At 42.4% G+C, this 21,212-nt stretch overlaps 1 protein-coding gene and 1 pseudogene across 15 annotated transcripts in view; both read left to right on the top strand.

The window, feature by feature from the left end:
* The first annotated feature begins 1,550 nt into the window (after nt 1-1,550).
* Nucleotides 1,551-3,361, top strand: LOC100757793 (annotated as a pseudogene).
* Nucleotides 3,362-3,839: 478 nt separating this feature from the next.
* Nucleotides 3,840-21,212, top strand: part of Map3k13 (mitogen-activated protein kinase kinase kinase 13) — a 135,160-nt gene continuing 117,787 nt past the window's right edge. The window contains exons 1-6 of one of the 15 annotated variants that reach the window (XR_004769982.1): nt 3,869-4,040; nt 5,258-5,383; nt 10,712-10,790; nt 11,268-11,366; nt 12,455-12,616; nt 13,683-13,824. The gene's annotated coding sequence lies outside the window, so the exon portion shown is untranslated. Of the gene's footprint in view, nt 4,041-5,257; nt 5,384-10,711; nt 10,791-11,267; nt 11,367-12,165; nt 12,185-12,401; nt 12,617-13,682; nt 13,825-21,212 lie in introns of those variants that run through there. The other 14 variants (XR_004769976.1, XR_004769975.1, XR_004769981.1 and 11 more) reach the window with 14 other exon arrangements.

Below are 21,212 nucleotides of genomic sequence, written 5' to 3'. Positions count from 1 at the left end.
GTCTCCCTGAGGTTGATGAATCTTATTTTTTACTGTGCCTGATTGGTCAACATAGAAGCAACATTCTAGATAGACTGAAGGGTGAAGATAGTCTGAGCTATCTGTTGGAAATCCTGGATGAATTTATAGGAAAGCCTATAGTGCATATTCAAGGAAGCAGTCAGTCCTGCTGCTCCAGTGGCTATACCTGCAGTTATACCCAGGGCTGCCAGAAGGGAATGACCTGGATTACTTGTTTGTCATGCTGTGCTGCTATAAATTTAGTGATGGGTATTGGCGAGGGATCTTCACCAGGTACCACCCCTAATTTAGAGAAAAGGAACACCAGGGCATTAAGTCCCTGACCACCTAGCAGGTAGGCAGTGGTATTCTTGTGTGCCACAGAGAATTGAAAAGCACTGTGAATGTTTGGACATATGGTCTGTGTGGCAGTACTAAGTGCTGTGGTATTATTGCAAGCTGCAGAATCCAGAGTGCCCATAAGGTGTGTTCCAGAGGAGTTAGAGCAGTTTGCAATACCGAAGAGAGAGATATGGGAGAGATAGGGGGTAGTAGTGATGCTTGACTCAGAGCAGTTTACTAGTTGCAAGGTAGGAGAGTCTAATAAGACAGTGGGTGAGGCCATAAATGGTGGTTGTGAGTTTGACTCAGGAGGGATGCACAACCAGCATTTTTTAAAGCAGTTAGGCAAGGCATTATTCGATAGCTGATATGCAGAGATTAAGGTTTGCATCAAGAGATGGTATGACAGGGAAGTGGAATCAATATCATCAAAAAGGGGTGATATTAGGGAAGTAAGAACCTCTGAGGAGCTTTGGATCACTTCTGCCATGTCTATACATAGGGTTTGAGAGAATGAGATGTGTATGCTCTGTATTTTGAGCATGCCTGATGGGCAGCTATAATAATTGCTATAGTAAAGTTTACCAATGACTCGTTTCCCATCTGGGGTGCCATGGATCTTTAATCAGAGTACAAAAATTCCCCATTCTGCACAAAAGGTAGAGTGCATTCCTGAATATTCGTTGTGTCTCTTACAGGACTAATAAGGGCAACCTCAATAAGTTTCTGGCCAGCGTCGACAGTAATCTCTAGTCTGATCATAGAGAAAACAAGCATGGGGGCAGGTGTTTCAGAAGTAGATTCAGGTGTTATAGGAAGAAGTTTCTCCTTTTTGCAGTCTCTAGACACCACCATGTGAGTGGTCTGGTTGGACTGCTGGGTATAGGTTTTCTGAACATCAAATCTCCATATATAGAGTTCACTACTGATGGGGGTGAGCAAAGGGAGTAGAGGAAAAGGCATGACCGAATAGAGTTGGCCTTGGGTCTTGGAAGATGTGTAAGGCCTCATTCTTCTGAGGCTGGTGGCAGGCAGGGCGACCTTGGTTATATATTTGGTGAGGTTTGTAGTCAAATGATATGGTAGGTATGATATTTGGTGAGAGGGGCTTTGGGTGTCCCATAGCTGAGGATCTACCTGAGAGGATGGTAAGGGAAGAAGTGTGTCAGATTGTGTGGTTTGGAGGAGAAGGGGAATGACTGGCATTGATGACTGATATTTCAAAAAGGACACATTCTCTAGAAGATGAATCAAAGATTGTCAAGTCACAAATAGCTGAAGCCAAACTCAGAATATTTGAAATAAATGAAGAACGACTTAAGGGAGTAATAAAAGATAACTTGAATAAAAACTCTCAACTTCAGGAAAGCCAGAAATAGCTTTCACAGGAAGCTGAAGTAATGAAAGAACAAGTGGATCAACTCAATAAACAGAAAGTAACATTTGAAGAATAAAAAGTACAGGCAGAGTGAGTCCTAAATGATAAAGAAAATCAGATCAAGTATCTGATCTGATCAGAGCCTGCTAAAGATAAAAGATTGGACTTCAGTGTTTGGAGAAGATGTAACAAATGATGGTAATCTGGATTTAGAAGTCAAGAGTGACTTAGAAAATGATATGCACTTAGGTAACCAGCTGAAGGGAGCTTTGAAGAGGCTAATATTTGCTATTAAGTTAAGTGCTTCTTTAAAAGTCTTAGAAGGAGAAAGAAACCAAATTTACACTCAGTTATCTGAAGTAGATAAACCAAACGATCTTACAGATCGTATCAGAAGTCTGGAGGCTGAGCAAGCATCTCTGCAGTCAGCTAACACACAACTTGAAAATGAGAAACAGAAGCTTCAGCAGAAACTCACAGTGATAATGGAGCTGTACCAAGACAACGAAATGAAGCTTCACAGGAAATTAACAGTAGAGGAAAATTGTCAATTGGAGTAAGAGGAAAAACTTTCCAAAGTGGATGAGAGGATCAGTCATTTGACCAAGTTGCTGGAGACCTACAGATGGTGTGCCAAGGATGTCAAAGAAGAGCTGGAGAGCACAATTCGCTCTTATCAAGGGCAGGTTACTGTTCATGAAAACAGGCACATGATAATTGGCTGGCAGCTCGAACTTTTGAAAGAAAGCTCACTGATTTAAGGAAAGAAAATGCTCACAATAGACAAAATTAACTGAAGCAGAATTTAAATTTGAACTTTTAGAAAAGGATCCTTATGCACCTGATGTTCCAAATACTGCATTTGGCAGAGAGCACTCCCCATATGGTCCCTTCCCACTGGGCCGACCTTCATCTGCAATGAGAGCTTTTCTCTCTCCTCCAACTTTGTTGGAGGGTCCACTCAGACTCTCACCTTGGCTTCCAGGGGGAGGAGGAAGAGGCTCACGAGGCCCTGAGAATCCTCTGGACCGTCAGATGAACACTGAAGGAGTTCTCAAGCTCCCAGAGCAACTTCTGACAGGTCCCTGCCACTTCCATGGGAACAAGACGGGAGGACGATGGCCCCTCCACCCAATGAGCCAGTATCCTCAAAACATGGAATCGACTAAGAATGATACCAAAAGTGACCCTTGTAACTCAACTGTGCTCAACTCTCTTCCTGCTGAATGCGAGGCAGCTGGCCATGGCTTCATACCTCCACCGGTTCCCCCGTTTAGAGGCACCAGAGACCCTGTGTTTTCAGGTGATCCAAGAAGCCAAGTGATGAGAAGGGATCCCCTATTCCCACCACCTCCTCCAGCAAACATCTGTGAAGGTTCTCCAGATTATTTTCCACCAAGGGACTTCGACAGCCCACCATTTGCGCCATTTCCAGAGAGAAATGTCTACGTGCAGAGGGGCTTTCCACCTTACACACGCATAAGGTTATTGTTGGGTATGCCCACTCTTTCAGGGCACAGTCTGAGTTTCCCCCTGCCACTTGACACGGCAATTCAGCAGATATTTTCAATTAGGCTCCACGTTGGTTCCTATATTTGCGTTATATCCAGTTTCAAAGGGGAAGGTAGCCAGTATCATTAGGTAAACACTGAACAAAAAGTAGTTCTCCAGGCTTTCATTCACACGTGTTCCAGTGCGGAAACAAGAGAGTCTATCAGGAGGAAGAGTAACAGTTAATGTTCATTGCAGTATGCTGGAACTTTCTATGCGTTATCTCAAGTAACAACAGCCCCAGGTTGTGGGTACTAGTGTTTTTCACAGTTCGGTCGGGCTCACAGAGGTAAAGTAACTTGCCCAAGTAACACCAGCACCCTCAGAAGTGAACCCGGCAGCATCGCAGGCAGCGAACGCAGACTCAGAGGCCGACTCCCCAGCAGGGACATCCGAAAGTCTTGTGACTTCGTCCAGACGCCCCACTAAATGTGGACTGGAGCGGTGAGCTTCAGCATGGAAGAGCGTCTACAGAAAAGAGGGCCTGTGTCACGCAGCCCAGGATCCGCAAGTTAACAACGAACGTCGGGAGCGGGAGACCAGCGGCGGAGCAGACGGGGTCGGAAGTGACGTCACACGCGGAAGTGGTGGAGCGGAGGCGGCGCCTGCGCGCGGCGGCGGGTGTCCGGCGCTGTCGGAGGACGGCTGTGAGAGGAAGGCTGGCGGGCGTGCACATTTGGCTTCGGGCCGGGAACCTTGTAGAAGTAAGTCTTCTAGGAACCTGGCGGCGCCGGCGGGTGCTGGCGACGTGGCGTCTGGGACAGCCGAGGTGAGCTTGCTGCCCACTACTCAGCCCGTGATGGAACGGGGGACAACGACCCGGTCTTGTGTAGGTCGCTGCCTGGCGGGCGGTAGACGCCGGCCGGTAGGGAAGGGACTGGCGCGGCCGCCAGTGCATCCCGGGCGTCAGCATCCAGCCTCTGAATGCACGCGACTCCAGTTTCCTCGCTTGCCCCCTCCCTGCCCTATGATGCGGATGCAGAAGAAAATCAGGACGCATTTGTTTGTTTGATTTTTAAAGTTAGTGCAATTTACAAAAGGGTCCTATAATTTCCTGGTGGAGAGGGTAAGGCGCTGTCCTGTGGTTAACTTTACTTTCCTGGGAAGAGTAACCAGGGAGGTTATCGAATAATAAATAAGTGCTGGAAGTTGATGTTATAAATGCTTCCTTTTCAGCGGCGTAAGCTTTCTCTTCCTTAAAGACGTCTTAGGTTAGTAACAGACACTTGAAAGACAAATGAGAATTACAACGAATATAAAGCCAGTAATTTATAAATATCTATCCTCACCTGCTGTGTGTAGACACAAGGAGCGATCGTAGGAGCTGCTCCCGCTTTCCCCCCCAAAAAACAACTTTTGAAGGTTAATGTTGTTGTTAAAAGCACCATTAATGTAATGAAGAGTGAACATGCACCCTACAAAAGCAAGAACTGTAACCACCTTTGTTTGGACTGTCAAATGGAAAACAGTGCAGATGACACACAGTGCTGTGTAATCAGATCTCTCAAGAGCCATCACCTTCGTGCAGTCCCAGTGAGGTGGCTATGCATGGCTATCCAGTGAAAGGCAGATCTTGAGAGGGCCCAGAAATGTGCCATTAGATTGTGTAGAATCGGGTAGAAGACCAGGAATTTATGTTGAATCCTGTGGTTTTTTTTTTTTTTTTATAAGAATTCGTTTATGTTTGTCCACGTTTAGGTCTTATTTTCCCAATTCCTAGACAGTAACGGTACCCCATTCACCCCACTTTATATGCACCAGGATAGAATACACATGATAGAATACTATGACAAAAAGACATTTACATTTTGAGATCTTCTTGGTCTATATTATTGCTTTCTTACAGTCTTGGGCACTTCAGCCATGTTCAGAGTCATGTCCACTAAACTTCGTATCTAAGTGTTCATATGGCATCGCTACTATCCATAATGAATTGGATCCAAGTGGTAACCTAGGTCTGTGCATTGACATTTTTGAGGTTTTCAGTTTTGCAGAACCCTGCTACCTATGGACTCTGAAATGGACTTCATTTAAAGAAACCCCTGACTCATTAACGGACAAAACATGAGTCAATTTGTGTTGTGGCATTCAAATCCTAACACTTCAAGAGAGGTGAGTTGTTGCCTGTGTTTTATATTAGATGCTGAATTAGAATAGCCCTGATTGAGGCAAAGAAATTTTAAGAAGGCAGGAAAACTTAGGCCTAAGTCTCAGTTTTTAAAATCAGGATCTTTCAAGGAGAGGCATGCTTTGTTTGTATGATGCCGTGTGACTGTTTCCCTGTCGAGGAGGTTAGGAATGAAAGAGAAGAGAACCAGGTCTACTATGGAATCTTCCTCTTGCTTCATAGCCTGGTAGAATTAGCCTGCTGTTACTATGTTAAAATAAGGGCACAAATACTGATCTAAATCATGTGGCATCCAAGCTTGTCTATGAAATAGTGCAGGTCTCAAATCTGTTGAGTAACTATTTTGTGCCTTAGGTTTACAAGAGAAACCATGTCTTTTTTCTCTCATCCTGCCCCCTTTTAGCCTTATTTGTGTGATTTCTTTTCCTTCTTCTCCCTTTTCCAGTTTTTTTTAAATTCTCTTAATCTTTTTTCTTTCTGTCCCACAAGAGATAAGTAAAGTTTCCTTTTCTTCTCTCCTCTCTCTTCTTTTCTCCCTCATCCTTTCCTTCCTTTATTCCTAGCTCCATTTTCTTAATTCGTTACTCTGCTGCTAACTCTGTGATAATGTTTGACATCTTCTAATCACTAAGCATTTAATTTGTAGGTATTTTCTTGTCTCCTTTGTAGATGTGCTGGCTTCTTGCTTGCATTTGCTTAATTCTGTTAACAGGCGGTACTTGTAATAATTCATCTTGCACATAGAATTGTGTTTGCACACAAATATCTGCATATAATGATATATCATAATATTGTTTGAAATAGAAAATAATGACAACTAAAAATAAGCAATGCTACAACACAAGTTTGGTTAAATAAGTACCTCCACACAGGTCACACACGTACACAGAACTAAACAAAGAACCTGGACTAGATGTGTAAAGTAGGAAGAAGGGTTAGGTTTCCTTTGTACTTTTTTATACTTGGATTTTTTTGCTGTGTGCATGTATTTTTAGAGCACTATGAAACAAACAAAGCTGTGGTCAGTTTACTAAACACAAGAGCCTATCATTACCCCTTGAGACTGTCTTTATCCCAGCACTGTTAGGACCGGGCCTATAGAGTGCTGCCCTTATTTTTCAGAGCTGCAGGGAGGGTTTGGTGACATTGTGTATGTTTTAAACTTTCACATCAGATTGTTGCTTGTAGGAATAAATGCTGCTGAATTCAGTACTCGTGAGCATGACGTGTCTCTGACCTCACCAAGAGAAGTGGCTGCTCTTACCTTTGCTTGAGGGTAGGTTTCTGTTCTTTTGCCAGGGTTCCTTGAGTAGCTCAGTGTCACTGAATGGGACAGGGTTTGTTTCGTTTGGGTGCTCTGCGCCCTTGTGGTACTAAGGATCAAACCCATGACCCTGCACTGTTCTGGGCTTGTACTCTGCCCTGCCTTGGGACTCTGTACTCTTTAAGCAAATCTTACAGTTACTATCTCACTTTGCTTTTTCTTACATTTTAAAAATTTATTTTATGTATATAGGTGTTTTATCTGTAACTGTATCTGTGTACCATGTGTGTGCCTGGTGCCTGTAGAGGCCAGGAGTGTTGGATTCCCTGGGACTAGTGTTACAGACATTTCAAGCCACATGTGTGTGCTGGGAATTGAACCTGGGGTCCTGTAGAAGAGCAGACAGTGCTCCTAACCGCTGAGCCACTTCCCCAGCTGCTCCACTTTCTTCATGGTGTTTAGAACTGTTTTAAGACATTTCAGAGAATGATTCCTTCTCACTCAGTAAAACCAGTAATCCAGAAAGAAAATTCAGAGAACCGTGTATGGGTGGTCTTACCCTGTATACTTTGAATTGGCTAATTACCTTGCATTCAACAAATATGTCTGGTGACTTTTATTCCTCCAGATTCTTTGCTTTTCAGGCTTTTATTGTGGGACATTTAGAATATTAGCATGAGCTGCATTACAATAGGACTGGGGAATTTTCCAAGAATGTAGAATATAGACTTTATTTATTTTATTAATGAAACTTAATTTGAGAGTAGGTTATACAAGCTACGTAACTATGTGATACCACTGGTTGTGTTTCTTGTTAAAAAATCCAGTGAAAGTCAATGAATCTAGGGTCTAGGCCATGATGAATGGAATAGAAACAGGTTTTAATGTGTTAGGTATTTAAGGTGTTTTGTTTGTTTGTTGTGGCTCCGGGAATCAAACTTGGGGATTGTAGGTGCTGAGCATGTGCTTGTATTATTGAGACATATACTCATCGATGGCTGGGATTTTATTTATCTAAAATACAGTCAGGTTGTCCTCTGTTCTCAGCCTCCAGAATAGCTGGGGCTATAGGCCTATTTGTTTGTTTTGGCTTAGTATTAAAATTTATTAACTTTTATTTTATATGTATGAGTGGTTTTTTTTTCCCCCTGCATATATGTCTGTGTACCATGTTCATGAACTGCCTGCTGAGGCCCGAAGAGGGTGACAGATCTATTGAGACTGTAGTTACAGATGGTTGTGAGCCACCATGTGAGTGCTAGGAATCAAACCCAGGTCTTATGGAAGAGCAGCCTATGCTCCTAAGGCCTGAGCCATCTGTCCAGCCTCAGAGCTGTGTTTTATACTGTTAGTAGCATAATCTTTTGTATTTTGCATGCAATTGTCTCTGTTAAATGATACTTTTTCCCCTTAAGGGATTAATCCCCTTTGGGATTAATCACTATTGTCTTCATCTTACTTTCTTTTCTTGTTGGTGATAAATAACACAAGTAACTTAAAGGAGAAAGGGTTTGGCTGACAGATCCTGGTTGTGGTCTGTTACGGTGGAGAGGAAGAAGAGAGCAATGAATCTGTGCATCCAAGTGCTCAGCTTGCTCTCTCTACTTTCTACATCCCCTGCTTAGGGGGATGCATAGCTCCTCCTGCAGTTGGTGGGTCTTCCTATCTCAGTTAAATACACTCTAGGTAATCCCTCACCCACATGCCAAGAGGCCCATCCATCACCTACATGACTTTAACTGTGTCAGCTGACAACACTAGCCCTCTCAGTCAAGGGACAACACAGCCAGAATATCTAGAGTAGGAGTGTAGTTTTGCTGAAGGGGAAAAAATAAAAAAAGAGTACTACTGAATTAAATCCAATGGTAGATTGCTTCCCTGCTAAATGCTGCAGATTCCATGTAGAATAAAGGAGATGGACATGAACATAAATATTTCCTGGGGAGAACATAGAATTGACAGAGATACATTAGTTTATGTATTTAGTGCCCCTCCCCACATTCTCCCACTTCTGCCTCCCCTTTCTGGAAAGCCAGAATTCCAAATAGGAAGCTATTAAAAAACCAGCCATTTTAAGGGCTCAGACTGGGGCTTGTGCTGGCTTAATTCATGATTTTAAGAGTAGCTTAAAGAATTTTAGAAGTTTTAGGATTATTCCAAAAGGTCAAGTGACAGGGAGGAAGGCAAATCCTGAACTAGAAGCTTTAAGCCAGTGGTTCTCAAGCTGTGGGTCTTGAGCGTTTGTCAAACCCTATCTCCAAAAATATTTACATTAGGATTCATAACAGTAGCAAAATTATAGCTATGAAGTAGCAACCAAAATAACGTTAGGATTGGGGGATCACCATGTGAGGAACTGTATTAAAGGGTCTTAGCATTGGGAAAGTTGCGAACCACTGCATCAAGCTTTAGCAAACTATTGGACTAAGTTGAGGGTGGCTCAGTGAGTAAACAGAGTTGAGGGTTTCTTAAGAGTCTGTTTCGTGGTATTGGAAAAGGGAAAGGAAAAAAGCTCAATTTACTGCTTTTCTGTATCAATTAAAGCAGCCCGTCTTCTTACTGTTTCAGTTATGTATGAACACGGTTAATTAGACCTTGTTAGCCTATAAAGCACAAATAGACAAACTGATTTAATTAGTAGACACACTTTAAAGCTTGAGAGAACTTTTTAATTTGAGTGTTTTGCTCATAGAAAGGAATGCCCTGGTGTGGTAGCATAGGGGGGACCAGGACTGTTTTTTTGTTGTTTTGTCTTTGGTTTTTTGCTGTTGTTTGTTTGTTTGTTTTTCCATAAAATCAAAGATCTTGGAAGAGCTGAGGGAACTTAGGAAGTCCATTTGTCTACTTTGAATCCAGAATTAATTCTGGATGGAAGAAGACATAGGCCCAATGGGATGGAGTTTGCTTGAGAAGCAGTGAACTCTGGATGCTTAGGGTAGCCGAAGTGAATCTGAACTTCAGTAATGTGGTGGTGGTGGGGGCTGCATTGTAAGGGAGAGGATGCACTAGATTATTGATGGCCCTTTTCAACTCTTAAAATTTTTACTATGGCACAGTAAACTGTACCGTGTGTGTGTGTGTGTGTGTGTGTGTGTGTGTGTGTGTGTGTGTGTGTGTGGTTTATGTCACAGTGTGTTCCTCAATCACTTCTCACTTTATTTTTATTTTTCAGACAGGATTTCTCACTGAATCTGGAGCTCACAGTTTGACTAGGCTGGCTGGCCAGTAAGCCCCCAGTATCTTCCTGTTTCCACTCTTGGGACCACCTAGGGTTACAGATTTGATGTCACATGGGGCTTCTACATGAGCTTAGGGTCCTTCATGTTTCTTATATTACTATAGACAAGAACCAAAAGAGTGACACTTTCCAGAAAGCATTATGTTCTGTGGCCACAGTCTTTATTAGCAAGGAAGCAGGAACTTGGTGTGGACGTTTTGACTTTGTGTGTGGTATATGTGTGCTGGTGCACTGGACTCGCTCTGTATATGTGTGTGTGTGTATATATGAGTGTGTGCGCGTGTGTGTGTGTGTGTGTGTGTGTGTGTGTGTGTGTGTGTGTCTGTGCGTGTGCACGCGTGTTTATATGTGTGTTCGCCACCAGCTTTTACGTGAGTGTTGGGTATCTGAACTCAGGTCCTCATGCTTACGTACCAAGCTTTGTGCCTACAGAACCATCTCTGCACCTGTCTCTTTCTTTAGTGTACTGAAATACTTTACTTAATGTCTTGGAATTGCTTGTTTAAATTTAACTGAAGACTGTTCAAAATACTGATTTTTCTCCTATAAAAAATACTAAATCCTAGTGATATAAATATTTGTCAAGAAATGTGAAATGTGGACACTGGCTACTTGTTTCCTGGTCATGACCAAGCTTCTTGAACTGGTGGGGACAGACCAGACTGATAGACTCTGAGAACCAGGCCTGTGAGGTGTATGACAGTTGGCAGCTGTGACAGAAAGGCTTGTGACTGTGTTGATTTTCTGTTGTTCCTTGGACTCCTCCCCTAAACCAGAAACTCACATTGATCTTTACAACCTTGAATGCAGAAAATATGAGCTACCTGTGAAGAAGGCCACAAAACATGAATTGGATGTCTTGGCAAGCAATGTACAAATCTAATCTGTGGTTAGTCTTTAGTCTTTTCTGTTTTCCAAATATCTTTAAAGTACCTAACCCTGTATTCTTACTCTGTTGTCATGTTTGCCTGCACTTCTGTGAAATCTCTTGGTTGGTTTTCTATATTTATTCTTCCTTCCTCTAATCTTACTACATTTAGAGTAATCTTTAAAAAATGTAGTTGTAATGTTTTAGGTCCCCTGATTGAAATTGTTGTTGTTTTATTGACTTTACAATTTAGCCCCAAACGTTTAGTCCATTAAGCAGTGATCTTCCAGTTCCCCTGTACCATTTTTTTTTTCCCTCCATGTCTCTGGTGGTTTGGATGAGAACTGTCCCTCGTAGCTTTAGTCATTTGAACACTTGGTAACCAATTGGTCGCACTGTTTAGGAGGTGCAGCTTAGCTGGAGGAAGTATGTCACTGGGGGAAGCATTTGGAAGCCTAAGCCCATCCTATTTCCAACTTTCTCTCTGCTTTGTACCAGCAGTTGAGAAGAGAGCTTTTATTCCCCTGCCCCTGGTGCCGTGCCTGCTGCTTGCTGCCACGCCCTCCACCATGATGGACTCCTTACCCCTTTGGAAACGTAAGCCCAGATAAACTCTCTTTTATAGGTGGCTTCTAGTCATGCTGTTTTGTCACAGCAACAGGGAAGTAACCAAGACAGCATCCTAACCCTGTTTATTGAACTCACACTGCCAATCTCTCTCTCCAAATATTATTTCTCACCTTCTCTCCCGTTATCATTGTTTACCCAGTTTTTCTCACAGGCTTCAAACTGATGTGTTTGGGTGTCAAGTTCACAAAGGATGGAGTTGTGGCTAGTGTTGATAGTCAACTTGATAGGATCTAGACTTTCCTAGGACGAAAGCCTCTGGGCACACTTGTCAGGGATTATCTTGTTTAGATTAATGGAGGTAGGAGGACCCACCCTAAAAGTGGCCATCATCATCATGGGCTTGCATCGTGGACTTATGAAAAGAGGAAAGCAGGCAGAGTGCCAGCTTTCATCACCCTGCCCTTCCTTACTGTGGACGAAGTGTGATGAGTTGCTTCAAGCTCCTGAAGCTTTGATTACCTTAGCACTCTGGAACTGTGAGCTAAAATAAATTCCTCGTACCTTAGGTGGCTTTTATGGGGGCATTCATCACAGCAACAAGACAAGTAACCAGGATACTGGCCTAGGCAATTCCCCTAGAAATGCCAGAGCTCTCTGAAGTGTTAGGGCCTCTGTGTTTGAGATTCCTTAGATGTGAGGGTGCTCTTATTTTAGATGCCTTCTTCATGTCTTCCGGGTCTTTCAGTGGAGCTTTGTCTAACTACCTTATTTTAATAGCTTAGCATTTCTATTCCCTTTCTCTGCTCTGTTATCTATGTCCGAGAAGACGATGGGCATGGAAGAAACTCCACATGGAATTTCCTTTCTTTGTGGCAAAGGTAAGCCACTGGGCAAGAAAGTGCCCTTGCCTCAGCTACTGACAATATGCTGTCCAATTTGGACAAGCAGGTTACAAAGAAAAGTGACTGCTGAACTTGCCAAGGGACAGGATGGTCCTTCAAGGTTTCTCTGCAATGCTGTTTCCACCCAGCCATCTCACTTCCTTCCTGTCTGTCTGTACAGACCTCCAGGCCTCTATGGTTAGCTAGTGGCAAGCTCCATTCTCTGATCTTCAGACAGGCTTTATTTGTACAAGCAAGATATCACCACAGTTATCCATGTATTCATCTCGGATTGGCATCCTCTTCGCTAATATTTGCCCAGAACTGTGAACGGTGACACAAGAGAGACACTCAGAACATGTTTATTAAATGAATGAACTTAATCTGTACTAACAGGTATGTATGTAAGACAATGATGTCTGTGACCCATACTGAGGTTCTTGTATTTAAAAATTACTTTGTATTTAAAAAGTAGCTTTAGTACAATGTTGAGAAGACATATGCAGAGAACAAAACATAGAATGTAATAGAATTTTGAACTGGCTAATGTTCATATGAAGAAGGTCCTACACAGTGGCAAAAAGCAGGTTGTACATTTGAGTCATTGGAAGTTATTTTGTTCAGATATAGCTGTGCTGGAATCATGAACCTTGTTCTGTGGGACAGGTCACAGATATTTGAGTCTAGAACCCTGAAAACCTGTTTACCTAGGAGGAAGCTTGAAATTTCTCTTCTAGAAATAGCTTCCTGTGTTAAATTCCTAGAGGTCTGTTCATTGTCACAGCTTGCTGCACCCAAGAGCCGGCAGTCACCGGAACCAGCGGCTTCTAATGTCATGCATAAACATTTGTGGAGTTGACACAAACTTGGTGATTGGATAATTTTGAAAGTTATTTTGTCAGTGACTTTAACCAGCACTTGAATCTCTAGCTCCTCTCACTCCAGCCATGAGGAAGGTGGGAGTCCAGGAGTTTTGCCTGCCAGCCTTTTGAGGAGGATAATTGATACTTTGTGTGTAGGTTCTCACTCATTAGTAATCACACTGGGGAGGAGGGCGAGAGTAAGGAGGTAAGTTAGGTTTTCAGAACTCTTTCACTAATGCAGTAATCAAATTCCTAGCTATTTTGTGTGTGAGTGTAGAGTTCCATGAGACATTACACTTACAACACACATCTTTCTGTTCATGGTAAGTACACTTGGTCCTTTTTGCCATTTTAAAGTGAGTGTGAAAATGGTGGGAGCCACAGGCCAGAGATAGTAAGGGACAAAGAAATGGACTGCAGACCATATTTCCTAAACAAAGTGATGTTTTGAGGGAAAAGACAATACTATTTAGCTGTGTAGTAATTATTAGTACAATGTATTGTGATGTTTTCTTTTTCACCTTGCACTTTCCTTCTTTGACATGGAGATAAACAGTACCTTTTTGAAACCAAGTTGTCTATACTGTATCATTTTTCAGAATTGAAAAGAGGAGAACTCTGGTGGTTTGAAAGAAAATGGCCCCCAGAGGGAGTGGCACTATTAGGAAGTGTGGCTTTGTTGGAGTGAGTATGTCCTTGTTGGAGGAAGTGAGTCACTATGGGGGTGGACTTTGAGATTTCATATATGCTCAAGCCATACCCAGTGAGACAGACTACTTCCTGTTGCCTGTGTGCAAGATGTGGAACTCTCAGCTACCTCTCCAGCACCACGTCTGCCTACACGCCATCATATTCCACTATGATGATAATGGACTGAACTGCTGCACTGTACGCCGCCCCAATTAAATGTTTCCTTTATAAGAATTGTCTGGGTCATGGTGTCTCTTCACAGTAGTAGGAACCCTCACTAAGACAAGAACTAAGAACAGGGGACTTTAGAGTAATGAGAAAAGAAGTATGAGAATGTCCATAATACAAGGTTATGATCCACATTTCAAGGAACAGATCTAAGAGATAAATATGAACATCATAAAATTGTTAAATCATTAAAATGAACAGCACATATAGGGAAACTTGGCCAAAAGCATTAACAACATGATATGTTGCCAATGGTCTGTAAGAACTCCTTTAAAAAGTGTTAGTTGAGACTACCCTACTATTTGACAACTTTATATTCAGTTTTTCATGAGATGAAGCATTTTCACTTTGACATTAGATGACTACTAAGAAAACCGGTACATCATCAGTATAAAAATAACATCAGGAATATCATATTGTTCTAGCATAAGTAATGCAGATCTTATTTCCAATAAAAGTGTTGAAGTAGCAGAAAGAAAATACCTCACAACGGGTTTGCTGACATAAGTTTTGACATATAGTACGGACAGAAGTATGCCAAGGCTTTTAACTCCGTATTTTCCAATTGGTGTTAACTCAGAGTATCCAGGGAGGACTCTGTAATGATGTAACTTTGCAAAACATTGCAGTTGTTTTTATTTTTGGAAAAGTATGATAAATATCAACTTTCCCCAAAAGAGTGTAGCTAAAACCTTTTTTTGTTTGTTCACACAGTCTATTAATACCCTTTAAAATAATCTTTTAAGAAGTTTCTGGTTTAAGTGCTATAGAAGAATCAAAATTAATTTTACTTAATTTAAATTTCATTCATTACATAACCTAGTGGCTAAAATACTGGTCATTGCACTCTTAAAACATTAACTGATATTACCAGAGAAATTGCACTGTAACTATTAGAATAATAATCTATTATTCTCTCATGATAGTAACAAAGATCAAATGTTTACTGAGACATTTTGAGGTTATTTTTCTTGTGAATTTATCATGTCAGAGAAATATATATTTCTTATTGAAAAGAAAGATTAGCAAAAATGGTAGTATTTATTCAGTCATAAGTATTATTGTTTTGGTTTTTCAACTTCTCTTCAAAATATAACCTAATAAAATAATCTAATTTTCACATTAAAAAAAGTTTCTAGTTTAAGTGCCTTTGAAATGGGTCAGCAGGTAAAGACCCTTAACTGTAAGTCTGCCCTGAGTGATCCCTGGGACCACACAGGGAAAGCAACAACCCTTACAAATTGTTCTCTGAAATATGGGGATCCTGTGGCATCTTCACACATACAAAATAAATACATGTTAAAAATGTCCTAGGGGCCAGGCGTTGGTGGCGCACGCCTTTAATCCCAGCACTCGGGAGCCAGGGGCAGGTGGTTCTCTGTGAGTTCGAGGCCAGCCTGGTATCCAGAGCGAGTGCCAGGATAGGCTCCAAAGCTACACAGAGAAACACTGTCTCAAAAAAACAAAAAACAAAAACAAAAACAAAAAGGCCTAGGTAAGAGATAAATATGTATGTATCTTTTTATGACAGCTAACAGAAGTATTTGATATAATCTAAAACCAGATAAAGCATTTTTTGCCCAATATCTATTAATGTGTATAGGTCCTAAAATAAACTTCCAGTATTGATAAATTTGTATTAAATTGTTGTGTGATCATTAAGTCATGTGTACAGAACTGACCTAGTCAGACATTACCCTTCCCTGGAAACATCCTTTATTTGGCCTTCAGGCTGTCTCACCTTTGGGTTCTCCTCTGACTATTCATTCTAGTGTTGGTTGCTCCCACCTTAATTCCTGGACATCCACATGTTGGTGCCTTAGAACTCAGTCCTTGTGTGTTCTTGTTCTCTGTCTCTCTTTGTCTTACTCTCTCTCCATCTCTTTCATTCTCTCCCCCCCCACCCCCCAGGGTTTCTCTGTGTAACAGCTCTGGCTGTCCTGGAACTCCATCTGTAGACCAGGCTGGCCTCTAACTCACAGAGATCCACCTGCCTCTGCCTCCCAAGTGAATTAAAGGTGTGTACCATCACCGCCTGGCTCTGTCTCCATCTCTTAAAAATCTGTAATCTGAGCTGGAGAGTTGATTCAGAGGTTAAGAGTACTGGCTGCTCTTCCAGAGGACCTGGGTGCAATTCCTAACACCTACATGGCAGCTCACAACTGTCTGTAACTTCAATTCCAGAAGACCTGACACCCTTACGCAGACAAACATACAGGCAAAGCACTAATGCACATAAAAATAAAAGACCTGGAGTTCTTCTTCTTAATCATCTCATCTACTTTCATGGCTCTATAGTATGGCTTTCACAGTTTGTCTCCAGCCCGCACCTCTCCTGTGTACCCTAGACTTGTGCATACAACTGCACAACAAACTAGAATGAACAGTGAGAGGGAAACCCAGAGGTAAGAAGACATCCTGAAGACCAGTTAAAGGGTATTTCTAGGAAAGAACACCGACAAGGTCAGTTCTGTACACTGTATATCTAATATGCATCACAAACTTTTCATATATTCAAATTTGAACTAATAATCTTTGCTCCTATCAAAATTCTCTTCAGTTTCCCCAAGTTACTAACAGATAATTCCATACTTCCCAGTCCTCAAGCTTTGAGTTACCGTTACAATCTAATGGTTTAGAAAGTTCCACTGCCCACAGCTGGTTGTAGTGGCACACACCTTCATTTATTTATTTTATATCCTGACCTCAGTTTCCCCACTCCCTTCTCTCATTCCCTCTCCATAACTCCCCTGTGGCCTCCACCCCCAACCCACACCTCCTGTTTCCGTTCAGAAAGGTGCAGGCTTCCCATGGGTATCAAAAAGCATGCCATATCAAGTTGTGATAAGACTAAGCACCTTCCCATGTATTAAGGCCGGGCAAGGCATTCCAGCAATACAGTATGAGGAATAAGTTCCCAAGAGCCAGCCATAGCATTAGGGACAGCCCCTGCTTCCAATTAGGGGGTCTGCAAATAGACCAAGCTATATAACTGTCACATGTGTGTAGAGGGCTTAGGTTAGTCCTATGCAGACTCCTTTGGTTGTTGGTTCAGGCTCTGAGCTCCTATGAGTCCAGTTAGTTGATTCATTGGGTTTTCTTGTGATATCTTTGACCCCTCTGGCTCTTACAATTAAGTTATTTCTCACTTCAGCAGGATTCCCCAAGCTCAGCCTAATGTTTGGCTATGGGTTTCCATCAGCTACTGGATGAAGGCTTTCTGGTGACAATTGGGGTAGTCACCAATCTGATGGCAGGAGATGGCAAGTTCATGCTATGTATCCACTATTGCTAGGAGTCTTGGCTGAGGGCATCCTTGTAGGTTCATGGGGATTTCCCTTGCACCACATTTCTACCTGCTGCCCAGCACTTGGGAGGCAGAGGGACAGATCTCTGTGAGTTCAGGGCCAGTCTGGCCTACAAAATGAGTTCCAGGACCATTATGGCTGTTACCCAGAGAAACCCTGTCTCAAAAAAAGAAAAAAAAAAAAAAAAAGAAAAGAAAAAGAAAGTAAGGTCCATTGAGTCAACTCTGCATTCATCAGACTCAACCCTTCATTTCCCTAGCAGTTGCCTATTAATGCTTCTTCCTTTGTCATTTCAACCTAGCAAGGCAACCCAGGTGTCCTAGTGAAAGGAGGCCATGTTGTCACTTTGTGGAATTCTAGAGGGTTCCCTTTACCTCTCTAGCATGATGTCTTCTCTCCCCTGGTTCACTTGCCTCAGCTACTGTACTCTGCTTCTGCCTGGAGACTTTTCTGGTGCTGTTCCCTCACTCCGTATGCTGTATTCCTTCACTCTTTCAGCTCATGACTCAAGTCACTCCTTAGTGATGTCTAGGCTAGCCTGCTTCCCTTAGCCTCCCTTCCCACTTGTGCACAGGGTCTATCTAGGAAGGCTCTTTCCTCTCATTTCTGGAGGAAGGTTCTGCTCTAGATAGTGCTCTGGGTGGTCTCTCTTGTAGAACTTTGAATTCATCTTTCCAGCACCTCTTGATAATGCTTCTGTAGACAAAGACGTTTAGGACCTCTTGTGCATGTGACAGAATGACTTTTCTCTTGACACAGATTTTTGTCTTTGACTTTTGGCAGTTTAGTTCTGTTATTTCTTTATGTGGATTTCTTTGGATTCTTTAGTTGGAACACTTTAACCTCACTGAATTTAGATATGTAGAGCCAGTAGGATGGCTCAGTGGGTAAAAACACCTGCTGCAAAGCCTGGTGACCCAGGTTCAATCCCCAGGACTTACATGGTAGGAGAGCTGTATTCTGATATTTTCATATGTGCACCGTGGTACATGTACCACCCCTTCACACACAAGAAATAAGGGTTATGAAGGTGGGGTTTAAATGAGTTCACCAGACCCAAGATAAATGATAAATAGGTATTTATTAGGGAAGGACTTACACAGATAAGATTTAATAACTGCTGTGGTCTTCCTGCTCCAGGGGATGCAGTCTCTGCTCTTCCAATGCTCTCTAAAACCCAAGAGAATGTGAGCCAGCCCCTCCTCTACCTTATAATGGGTCACATCTGCACCTAAAACCACGCCCAAAGGGTGTGGCCACCACTACAAGTCCACTGACAAGGCAAGATGCCACTGCCTTGTGTAATAAAAATGCAGAGGCCCATTTCCTTTCACTCATTTAGTAAAATTTGAATTATGATTTTTTATGCTATCTCTCTTACCACACTAGATCTCTCAGGTGTGTGTGTGTGTGTGTGTGTGTGACAGACCCTCAAGTGTCACTTTTCTTAAGTGCTTTTTCTTTGTGTTCCTTCTACTCCATTGTCTTAAAGGGTCCTTCAAGTTTACTGAGTTCTTTGATCAAATCTAAAGTTGAAAAACTGTTGAATATTTTAACTCAGTTTCTGTGTTCTCCATTTCTGTAATTTTTGTTTGGTTCTTCTAGATAATTTCTGTCACTTTTGGGGTATTTTCATCTTGTTCTTGCATCACTTCTATGGTTTCATTCAGCTATTTATGTTGTTTCTTGTAATGTCTTGACTTTCTTTAATACAATTTCTTCCCGTTTTTTCTCGGAATTCTACTACTTATATGTGTCATTGGGTTGTTTGTTTTATTGTTAGTTTTGTTTTGCACAAGATCTTATTCTGTAGCACTGGCTAGATTCATACTCATGGCAGCCCTTCATCTCAGCCTGTCTACATGTTGAGTTTATAAAAGGGAGGTGCCATGCCTGGCTCAGTTTGATTTCTTTGGTTCCTATGACATTTCCCCCAGTATTTGTTTCCCATCAGATATACCAAGAGGATGAAGTAACAGCCGCCTTTCCCAGTCATTTATGGACTAGTTTCGTGCAGAGAGGACCTTCACCCACCAGCCTAGAAAGTTTTTGAACCTCTCAAATCCTTTATGACTGTGTGTTGTCTGGACTGTGCATGTGTGTAATTTCCCAATGGAGAACTTTCTTTTCAGGAATTTGTTGGGTTTTCTTGCTCCCTCTGGTGTCTGCCTTTGGTACTGCAGGTTTTCTGGTGCTCTAGTACTCAGCACGCCCCTGGCTTCCAAAACTTAACTCTGTCAGCCCTTCAAGTCAGGCTTGCCAGTCTCTCAAGACCCCTGAAAAGATGGGAAGTTAGATGCACCTTCTTCTTTTCCCTTACCCTCTCAAGGAAGAAGCTGTATGGTTCACACTGCTAGCCACGCTGGCCCGGCCTATGTCTGTGCGGTCAGGTGCGTGTCGGGTTCTTGGCTGGCCGTGGAGGTCCAAATTGGCAGTTCCACCAGCAGGTGACTCATTAGATGTGTTACACTCTGACCCGAGTGACAGTGGCAGCGTTTAGCTTTGGGCTTGTGGCTGAGATTTCACCTCAAAGAGACTAACCTTATAAACTTCAGATGAACTGCGGGTTCCAAATCGATCAACTGAGCAGCTGCAAGTTGCGGTGGCCGCAAACCCCTCTGCCGACTCAGTCGGTTTGCCAGAGTTCCCACAGAACCAGGGGCACACCTGTGGATGACTATAAAGGATACTAGCGAGTAAGACGGAAACACCAGCCGGCACATGGGTCGGGAGAAGCCAGTGCGCTCTAGGAACTTCCACAGCTGAGCTGTCGGAGCATTCCTTTGGGTTTTACCAAAGCTTCAGTACCCAGCTGGAAGGAATTGCCCGGTTGGTTTATTTAGCTGCAAGCCCCTGTGTCCTCCTGCATCATCTAATCTTGACTCTCAGTCTTGTAAGTGGCAGGTTCCCATTAAGTTTCCTAGGATTACGGGCCAGTGGCCAGTTCATTAATATACAAAATACAGGCTCACTTGAAGATCTCAAGGATTTTAGGAAAAATTCCAAACTTTCTATTTCAGAGTTTTTGTTTGTTTTGTTTTGCTAAGTAGCCTAGTATGGGAAAGTAGAAGTAGAGGTGAGAAATCTTTGAGACAAAAGATTTGATTACCTATTTTTCCTTTCCCAATTATTAAATTTTTTTTATCTTGCCTTCATTTGAAAGATCAGAGCTGCATGTGCTTGTGAATATAGTATCCTAGTCATTGTTAAACTGGAGGCAGTGTTAGGAGGAGACACCAAGGGTCTAGGCAAAAAAGACAGCTGGTCTTCAAGTCAGCCCTGAAATTAGTATGATGTTGTGCTTCATAAAGTGCAGAGTGACAACAATTTAAAGATACTTATTTTCTATTCTAGAGTCTGGACATTTCATTCAATACAATAGAATACATGTTCTGGGGATCTGGGCACAAGTGTTAGAGACAGAAGAGGGCTTGAGGAAAGTAGTGGCAGGGTAGCTGGACAGTGGTGGCATATGCCTTCAATCCCAGCACTGGGGAGGCAGAAGCAGGTGGATCTCTGTGAGTTCTAGGAGAGCCTGGTCTACAGAGTGAGTTCCAGGGCAGCTAAGGCTACACACAGGGTCCCTGTCTCAAAAAAAACCATCACCAACAATAAGAAAGCAGTGACAAAATTGGTCATTTCCTTGAAAGATGGGACAGGAGACAGAAGGGCAGAAAAATCACTGGTTATTATCAGGATTGCTCTTTTCCTGGAGCTGTGGGGGTTGGAGCAGACGAAACTAAATCCCTCCAATTGTAACTGACCTCTTTGGGAAGTCTGACTCTTTTTTCGAAAATCCTGTTCTTCAGATGGTCAGAGAAATGGCCCAGTTTCAACTTCACTGGGTTGAACTTTAGCTTTAGTGATTCCATTTTGATTTTTAGCCTTGTGTATTGGGTCCTG

This window comes from Cricetulus griseus, chromosome 4, assembly GCF_003668045.3.
Source record: "Cricetulus griseus strain 17A/GY chromosome 4, alternate assembly CriGri-PICRH-1.0, whole genome shotgun sequence".
NCBI classification, from domain to species: domain Eukaryota; kingdom Metazoa; phylum Chordata; class Mammalia; order Rodentia; family Cricetidae; genus Cricetulus; species Cricetulus griseus.
This window is presented reverse-complemented; position numbering and strand designations above follow the sequence as displayed.